We start from the raw sequence: 10,010 nt of genomic DNA, 5'->3' as shown, positions 1-10,010 counted from the left end.
CTCTTGGCCCCTTACCTCCTTTATTGAAGGTATTTTTAACATAGGCGCTGAATTTCTGTCCTTGCATTGTTGCAGCATAAGCCATATCCTGGACTATCGCTGGTGAGGCATCCATGCATGCTTTAATATAATCTGGTAAAGTACCTGTTTTTCTTAGAGGACGTATAAGGTCCTGACACAGCGTGTTGGCATTTTCCCATGCTAACTGTTTGAGCAACAGTGATGTGTCCTCAGACGGGGGGAGCATTCTATTAATGGCTTCTTCCAGCCTTGAAATAAAGTCTTGGTACGGCTCCTCCGTACCTTGCCTAATATTGGCTAATGTGCTGCCTTTGGCCCCGGGAGGAGGGAGCTTGCGCCAAGCACTGATGGCATTTTTTGTTATGGCTTCCAGAAATTGGCGGGGGATGGCCGTCTGTGCCTGAGGAGATGCAAAATCATCAGTTCCTAATAGCATAGCCATAGTGGGCTTAGGTCCCCTTCTACCAGAAAATTGAGTAATAGTATCTTTTGACCTATCTTCATATTCAGTTCTCCATAAGACATAATCACCAGGTGATAAAGTGGCTTTAGCTGTTTGATGCCAATCATAGGGAGTAAGCCAGAGGCTTCCAACTAAGTCTACAATCTGTAAAGTATATGGAGCAGAAGCGCCCGAAGTACGGACAGCCTGCTGCAATTCTTTCAATGTTTTAAGAGGCAGGGGTTCCCATACGGGGTCCCCACCGTCATTAGCTGACACTTTCACTGGAAAAGCGAAAGTAAAATCCCCTTGTTTCCGTGCTTCCTGCACTGTGCCCTGAAAACCTCTGGCTTCCTGCCTTGCGTTCTGAAAACCCATGGGAGGCAAAGGTGGCCAAGGGGCACGAGAGACCCTTTTAGCAGGACGTGCCTTTGTTATGCTTACAAACGCCATGGGGGGCTCATTATCATGATCAAAGAAATCCCCTTCCTCATCTTGTTTGGTCATTTCATCTGCTAAATCCCAATTATCATCGGAAGAATCTCCAAGCTTTGGAGGCGGAGGAAAAGAGTCCTCAGGCTCCGGTGGTGGGGGGAGCATCCCCACAGTACGCAGAAGCCCTGGCTCTGCCTCTTCACGAGTCTCTCTTGGTACTTCATCATGTATAGGTGGACTTTTAGCCTCTGGACTTTTAGTCTCTGAAGCAGTTTCTCGTACAAACGCCTCAAGAGACGTAGTATCAGTTAGCAATTCCCTAATCTGTAGCCACAGGGGGAAGGCTTGAGCGGGGAGTGTATGCTCCCCGTGTGCCTGCACATAACGGCGCATCTCCCTCCCAACTCTTTTCCAATCCGCTAGGGAGAGCGATCCCTCCTCCACGAACCAAGGGCTAACATGTCTAAGAAAATGCATAAGCTCCTCCAACCGTTTGAGGGACACATTGAACCCGTTCTTTGCCAACAAACGCTGCAACATAGTACTCAATATTTTTTCTTCCTTAGTTAATGCGTGCCCCATGAATCCTGTGATTGCTTACACTTAACCGGTCAGCCTTTACCGGCGGGACTGCAGCTCCCTGGTAAGAGCCGCCCTCAACCTTGAAAAAGAAAGAAAAGGAGAGAAGATTACCTGTCCTTCAGGTCCCTGTTCGGGCGCCACCTGCCACGGACCACCCTGTCGGTGGGCTCCAGTCCGAGGGAAAGCAGGGAGAAGGAACGAGGAAAGTTGAGAGGTCAGCGCAGGAATGACAGTCTGGCACACTACGGGTTAAAGTATGCAGCTGCAAATTTTACTGAGAGTATATGTTGGTATTTATACATTTTCTTTCTAAGGTTCAAACAATGCAATCTTCATTCTGCTTATGCTTGTAAATTATCTTTGTGTCTGCATATGCGGTTTATCATGCATTACATGTTTTCAAGGTTTTGCTCTCCGGAGGGAGGTGGTTTATCAGTAACACCTGCTTACTCCCTCTTTAGGAATGTCAAGGCTTACAACTCTTCTCAGTCCTGCAACTCTTTTCAGTTTCTTATGATCTTATTTTTAAAACAGCTGGACATATTCTTTTATGTATAATGCTTGACTACTTTTATATATATTTTCTATATATTTTTACTCTTATTAGTAACTATACTTTGATTCATAATTGATTGTTTGTTAAACATTAAACTACTCTATTGATTTGTATTACATGTGAAAATTAGTGAAGCAAGATGTTTGAACAAATCCTTATTGTGGGAGGTCATGTCTTGTAAAAGTTCTGCTTATGCATTCATTCTGTTTTTTCTGTCCCCACTGATATTTATGGTGGGAAAAACCTCTTTGTGTGTTCATTAGTAGTGCTACTGAGTCTAGTAAGCTCATGAGGTGGTGTTATATTTGGATCAACAGTGTATTGTGTTCATTCTTAAGAAAGTACATATTGATAGTTTATCAGAACAAACAGACTTCTGGTACAGAATGACAAACACATGAATAGATGCCACAATCTTTAAACTTAAGCGGGTAACTGAGCATGCTAGGCAACATTTCTGATGCTGTGCATACTGGGGGCGCTGGGGGCTAAGCTCCGTGGAGCACAATCCACCTTCCCGTCGTTCTAGAACGCGGACAGTGCCGCCTCACTACGGCTATGGTGCCGTGGGTGCGGCACCCTAGACAGCCAGCATTTGCTTCCCTAGTCTAGTCACCACTGCAGAGCCTTCAAGGAGGGGCACCCCGGGCAGCCAGACGTCTCAGGACCTCTCTTGTTGGGTGACATAAGCCCCAGGTGCTACACAGACTGCTTCTTGGAAGCAGAGCTGCCAGGGTGACTAGTGGATTTCCGGCCACCCTTGTGGGGAATCAGTGCAGGAAGGGGGGGGCCTGGAAGAAGCCAGCCTCTCCTCCGTGCTCATGTTGGCCCAGTTCTGCTCATTGGATGAGAGCCCATTGTAGGTGGGACATGATGGGGACGAGGGCCCCTGGCCCATGGGGAGGTAGAAGACCTGGTCCGTGTAAGGGTCCGAGGAGCTACCCTGGGCTGGGAGAGCGTCCTGGCCCATCCGGGCCTTTATCCCCTGCTGAAGCATCAACACAGCAGGTGCACCAGTTCCAGTAGGTTCCGCACCAGGGAGATGAGTCCAACATGAGCATGAAGATGATGAAGATAGTCTTCTCTGTGGGGCAAGAGACAAAGCAGTCACGAGGTTAGGGACAGGGTGCTCGCTGGCACACAGACACTCGCTGGCTCCATGGTCCAGCCGGAGAGACACCACTGGCCATAGAGGAAGCCCGCCTCTAGCACACTCATGCAGAGCATGAAGGCCACCTAAGTGCCCAGCAGTGCTCCACGGATCCGCTTGCCACTGAGATCCTGGCCATCTGATGCTCTATGGTCACCAGCGTCTGTTCCACCTGTGGGTCCTTGGCTGGCAGTGCCCACAGCTCCCCTCCTCCCGCCGAGACAGGTAGATGACGTGGCCCAGGCAGACCATGGTGGGTGTGCCGACGAGGAGGAACTGCAGCCCACAGTAGCGGATGTGGAGGATGGGGAAGGCCTGGCCATAGCGGACGGTGCAGCCTGAGTTATGGTAAGCGCAGTATCCTCCTGAGTTAAAGTATTTTTAAAAAATAAAGTAGTTTCTCAACAGCTCCTCTCTTCTTTCTCTTACTTACCTGGCTTAAGTTCATTGGCCCCCTTTCTGTTCCTTTTTATTTTATTTTATTTATTTATTTATTTTATTATTTTTTTCTAGAGACAGAGTCTCACTCTATTGCCCTCCGTAGAGTGCTGTGGCATCACAGCTCACAGCAACCTCCAACTCCTGGGCTTAGGTGATTCTCTGGCCTCAGCCTCCCAAGTAGCTGGTTCTACAGGCACCTGCCACAATTCCCAGCTACTTTTCTGTTGCAGTTTGGCCAGGGCCAGGTTCAAACCCACCACCCTTGGTATAATGCGGCCAGTGCCCTACCCACTGAGCCACAGGCACCACCCTCTGTTTCTTTTTTGTTTGTTTCTTTGTCTGTTTTTAAGAGATGGGTCTCTTGCCCAGGCTGGCCTTGAACTTTAGGCCTCAGGGACCCTCCCACCTCAACCTCCTGAATAGCCAGAACTACGGGCGTGTGCCACGGCACCTGGCCTCCCCTTTCTGTGTCTCCATGCTTACCCCCATCCCACGTCCACGCATCTGCTGTTCTCTCCGTCTGGAACTCTCTACTTCTGGTTCTCAAAGAAGTTACTTCCTTCTTATCCTCACACTCTGTCTGAATGTCCTTCAAGGGAGGACGTTATTCACTGTCCAGTTCAAAGAAGTCCCTGAGTCCCTCTCTTTCAAGTCTCTGCAAAGCCTTTCTCATGCTTATCATTTCAGTGTCTGTCTCCGCCCACTAGAACAGGCTCCGCTGGAGAACAACTGGGTCTTTCTTGCTATGTCTCCCATATGTAGGACAGGGTCCAGCCCACAGCTGGTACTTTAAAGTTATTTATTGAGTGGATGGAAGATTGGAGGAAAGCCACAACAGGAGTCCAGGCTCCCTCCTCCAGCACAAGTTGGGAGGCCTCAAGGCTGTGGGAGACACAGACTTGTTGAGTGGACCCTGCTTGTTAGTTTTCAGTCTACAGTGGGAAAACGATACCCATACAAACCTCTGTGAATTAGTCATGGGGTTCAGAGAAGAAAGAAATCACTTTTGGCTTCATAGGGGGATATTTGTGTTGTGTTGGGCCTTGTTTGATGAGCACAATTGGGATGAGGAAAGATGTTTGAGGGCAAGACAAGGGTGCCGATGTATCCTTAGCCTGAGGAACAAATCTGGGCTCCCACTTAGTCTTAGGTAATTGACCCAGAAAAGCCCCTTCCTGCTTTCAACAGACCAAAACTAGCTGTCTCACTCTTAAAGTTACAGCTCCTTTCAAAGCACAGGGAGTTGCTGACTAAACATCTCCCAGCTGCAAAACTTACTTCATCTCCCTGTCCCAATTATCCGCTGAAAATTTCAAACTGCCTGCCCCTAACGACTCTTCCCGCCAGAGCAGTAACTCCTTATTGGCTATTCTATCATCCCGTCACCATTCTAAGAATTCCCCTAACCGAACCTATATAAAAGTAGGCCCTTCTTTTACTCTGCCCCCTCTCTCTCTTTCTCTTTCCTCTCTTTGACTAATGTAAATAGCAGGTGAGATTTGGAGTTATCTGTCATTCACTCTGCCTGGGCCGAAACGCCAGCCCTACCACATACCAGCGAGCGTCCTTGGGCAACTTATATAATTTTCTAAAGTCTCTGTTTCCTCTTCTATAAAATGGGAATAGTCCTTCTTTAAATTATTTTGGGGAGGTGGTGCCTGTTGCTCAGTGGGTAGGGCACTGGCCCAATATACCGAGGGTGGCGGGTTCAAACCAGCCCCAGCCAAATTGCAACAACAACAATAATAGCCAGGAGTTGTGGCGGGCACCTGTAGTCCCAGCTACTCGAGAGGCAGAGGCAAGGGAATCGCTTAAGCCCAGGAGTTGGAGGTTGCTGTGAACTGTGATGCCACAGCACTCTACTGAGGGTGATAAAACGAAACTCTGTCTCAAAAAAAGAAAATTATTTTTGGAGAGTTAAATAAGATAAGTCACATAAGATAGCTGGCATAAACTGAGCTTACAACTAAAACAGATACATAGATATACACACTGATGGGGAATTCAGAGCACGTCCAATTATTCTTCAGAGTCTGCTAACATCCAAATGGACAGGAGCTTACTACTACTAGATTAACTATCAGCTATCCAAAAGCATATTTCCCAAAGTGTTTTATTTAATTAATTTATTCATTCATCTATTTATTTATTTATTTTTGAGCCAGTCTTAGTCTATCAGCCTGGGTAGACTGCTGTGGTGTCATAGTTCACAGCAACCTCAAACTCCTGTGTTTGAGCAGGTTCTCTTGCTTCAACCTCCCAGATAGCTGGGACTACAGGTGCCCACTACAACATCCAGCTACTTTTCCTATTTTTAGAGACAGAGTCCTGCTTTTGCTCTAACTGCTCTCTAACCCCTGAGCTTAAGCAACCCACCCATCTTGGCCTCCCAGAGTGCCAGGATTACAGGTGTGAGCCACCATTCCTGCCTTCCCAAAGTGTTTTAAATAGTAAAGACTTTATTTAACAAATATTTCTTGAGCATCTATTAAGTGCTAGGAACTGGAGATAGAGCTGTGAATGAAAAAGACAAAAATTTGGGCAGTGCCTGTGGCTCAGTGGGTAGGGCGTCGGCCCTATATACTGAGGGTAGCGGGTTCGAACCTGGCCCAGCCAGCTAAAATAACAGTGGCAACTGCAACAAAAAATAGCCGGGCGTTGTGGCGGGCGCGTGTAGTCCCAGCTACTCAGGAGGCTGAGGCAAAGAGAATCACTTAAGCCCAAGAGTTGGAGGTTGCTGTGAGCTGTGACACAGCACTCTACCAAGGGTGACAAAATAAGACTCTGTCTCAAAAAAAAGAAAAAGACAAAAATTCCTGCCTTGATGGAGCTCATAGCAGGTGAAATAGGTAATAATAATATAAATCTGCAAAACACACAGTAGATGAGATGATGATACGTGTTAAGGAGAAAAAGAAAGTGGTAAATCTGGGGAGGTGCAGAAAGGGAGAGCAGAAGCCATATAAAGATCCAGGGAAAGCAGCCCAAGAGAACATGTTGGGTGAAAAGCCCTGAAAAGAGATCGTTCCTGGCTTGTCCCAGGAACTGCAAGAAGGCCAGAGGGGTGGACTTGGAGTGAGCCGGGAGATGGTATGGATGACAGGGCTGGTGCCCCAGAAGCCAGGTGGAGTTAGGATTGAGGAGCAGAGAATGACAGTGTCATTCCAGTACAGTGAGCCTGGACTTGGCCATCAAGACGCGGTGGTCTAGACAGGAGAGGCCTTGACAGCATCGTGGATGAGGCCTGATTTCATGGGCTCAAGAGAGGGCAACTGAACACTGTAATACTAAACCTCCCCCCTGGAACTTCCCTCAACTGGAAGTTGAGGACAGGAAATGGGCACAAAAAAGAGTTGGGGTGTTTTGTTTTCCGTACATGAAATGAGAAATAACAGCGTATTTGTGTATGGACGAGCTTTTTGGATTGGGGGAGAAGTTTTGACAGTACAGGAAAGAGACAGAAGAATTGCTAGAAAAAGTCGTGCAGTGATGAGAGGGGTCGGAGGTAGTGGACAAGTGGGGGTTCGCCTTGGCTGGGAACACAGGTGTTACTGGTTGTAACAGGGTGAAGGGGAGTAGCAGCATGGAAGGTGTGTCCCTGCAGACCAAGTTCCCCTCTCATGCTTTCTATTTCCTAGCGATTTCAAGCGTGAGATCCAACTAGTGAGCAGAGAGTGAACAGCTACTGGAAGTTGGAGGAGACAAAAAGTCCCAGTAGTCATCTGGAAGGACCAAGGGCAGAGGCACACTAAAGGGTCCATTTGTGATCGATCATCATCATTTAAAGTGAGCCCAGACTGGGCTCCGTGGCTCACACCTGTAATCCCAGCACTTTGAGAGGCCAAGGTGGTTCAGAGCAGGAGTTCAAGACCAGCCTGGGCAACATAGTGAGACCTCCCTCATCTCTACAAAACATTTTAAAATTAGCCAGATGATGTGCTGCACAACTGTAGTCCCAGATACTCAGAGGCTGAAGTGAGAGGATCACTTGAGCCCAGTATTTCAAGACTGCACTAAGCTATGATTGCCCCACTGCACTCCAGGATAGCAGCAGAGTAAGACCCTGTCTCTTAAATAAATGAATAAATGAACAAATAAGTAAATAAATAAGTTAAAAAGTGAATTCAGTCCACATGGTAATGTGTGTTCCCCATTTCTGTTCAGCTGAACTTTAAATGTACACGTAAGAAAGGGTTGTCTGCTTGGTGCCTGTGACACAGTGGTTACGGCGCCAGCCATATGCACCGAGGGTGGCGGTTTAGAACCCAGCCTGAGCCTGCTAAACAACAATGACAACTGCAACAAAAACATAGCCAGCCACTGTGGTGGGCACCTGTAGTACCAGCTACTTGGGAGGCTGAGGCAAAGAGAATCACTTAAGCCCAGGAGTTTGAGGTTGCTGTGAGCTGTGACGTCACAGCACTCTACAGAGGGCGACAAAGTGAGACTCTGTCTCAAAAAAAAAAAAGAAAAGAAAAGAAAAAGAAAGGGTTGTCACTGAAGAAAGATACATAAATTTGCTATAAAGAAAAAATGGCAAGATTCTCAAGAAAGTGACAGAAAATATTAACTAAGTTTTAGATGAATGAACTTGATTTAAATAATTCAAACACTTTCATTAATCCCTAACATGCTTCATGGATTTTTTTTTCAAAATAATTTACATATGACTGTTACCCAAATGTTTAAAAGCATTTTTTATACATCATTTGATGAGTAAAATAACCCCACAGGGGAGGTGGGAAAATAAGAAATTGTCTCAATTTTAGAGAAAGAAATACAAAATCCTTTAGTCACCATGTTAGCAACTGAGGGTCACAAGCCTATTTAGTCTCACATTTGGGCTTTGAAACGAGTTCAGGCTCAGCACCTGTAGCTTAGCAGCTAGGGAGCTGGCCACATACACCAGAGCTGGCAGGTTTGAACCTGGCCCAGGCCTGTTAAACAGCAATGACAACTGCAACCAAAAAATAGCCAGGCGTTGTGGTGGGCACCTGCAGTCCCAGCTACTTGGGAGGCTGAGGCAAGAGAATCACTTAAACCCAAGAGTTGGAGGTTGCTGTGAGCTGTGACACCATAGTACTCTACAGAGGGTGACATAGTGAGACTCTATCTCAAAAAAAAAAAAAAATGTTCAAAAGAGCCACGTCTCCATGTCTTAAAGCTGTAGGTGTCATGAGGGAAATGAAGACAGAAGTCACAGGGCACTTAGATGCCACAGACATGGAAAATCCATGTCTGCTTACAGTGTCCCAAAAGTCGCCCATAAAGTTACCATACACAGAAAAAAATGGGAAATTGTACTAAAATGTACCTTTATTTACAAAACATTCATTAAAATTTTTTATAAAATATTTACAGAAATGGGTGGCGCCTGTGGCTCAGTCGGTAAGGCACCAGCCCCATATACCGAGGGTGGCGGGTTCAAACCCGGCCCCAGCCAAACTGCAACAAAAAAAAATAGCCGGGCGTTGTGGCGGGCGCCTGTAGTCCCAGCTACTCGGGAGGCTGAGGCAGGAGAATCGCCTAAGCCCAGGAGTTGGAGGTTGCTGTGAGCTGTGTGAGGCCACGGCACTCTACCGAGGGCCATAAAGTGAGACTCTGTCTCCACAAAAAAATATATATATATTTACAAAATATCCTCTATGCGTTGGCCACCTCTTTGTAAATTTTATAACGAATATTTTATTAAAGATAGAAAATTCTGGGTGTTTGAGAACAGAGGACTATTTTAGGCAGAATGCCAAGGTTCTGCCTAACACGTCAGAGTTCTGAAAATGGGACATTTAAAGATTTGCTGGTGGAGAGATTTGCAGTATAGACAGTGCTAATATCAGGTATTACCCAGATGGAAATTACGCTCTTGTAGGGCTCATTATGAATGTGCTTGAAATTTGTAAGCCTTCAAAATATACATCTGACTTCAGAGACAGATGTTGTTTGGGATTGCATTTTCAAAACTTGCTTTATAGAAGCATTTCTGATGGATGACTCCCCCACTGCCAAAGAAACCTCACAGGAAGTCACAGACGGATGGCAGCAACAAAAGCTCCAGGGAGCAGATGATGATATTCCATATGGCATATTGTGTGGAGCTCATAAAAGTGGTTTTAACATCCAGAAATGAATTAACAGGCAATCACACTGGAATTAAATCTTCCTGTGTGACCTTCATAGCAGTCCAGGAGTCCATCGCAAAGCAGCACACATCGCAGGCAACACGCGCAAGCGTGACAGAGGCAGGGAGGACAAACACAGGGGTAGACTGAAATGAAATGCAAATCAAGGGTGGCACCTGTCGCTCAAAGAGGTGGGGCACTGGCCCCATATGCCAGAGGTGGTGGGTTCAAGCCCAGCCCTGGCCAAAAAACAAAAAAAAGAAA

The 10,010-nt window shown here is 46.6% G+C and overlaps 1 pseudogene; it reads right to left on the bottom strand.

Annotated features, from left to right (window-relative positions):
- Window positions 1-2,735: 2,735 nt before the first annotated feature.
- Window positions 2,736-10,010, bottom strand: part of LOC128575877 (gap junction alpha-4 protein-like) — a 38,629-nt pseudogene continuing 31,354 nt past the window's right edge.

Source organism: Nycticebus coucang, chromosome 23, assembly GCF_027406575.1.
Source record: "Nycticebus coucang isolate mNycCou1 chromosome 23, mNycCou1.pri, whole genome shotgun sequence".
NCBI classification, from domain to species: Eukaryota; Metazoa; Chordata; class Mammalia; order Primates; family Lorisidae; genus Nycticebus; species Nycticebus coucang.
The sequence above is the reverse complement of the archived record's forward strand: the minus strand, read 5'-3'. Positions and strand labels throughout refer to the sequence as shown.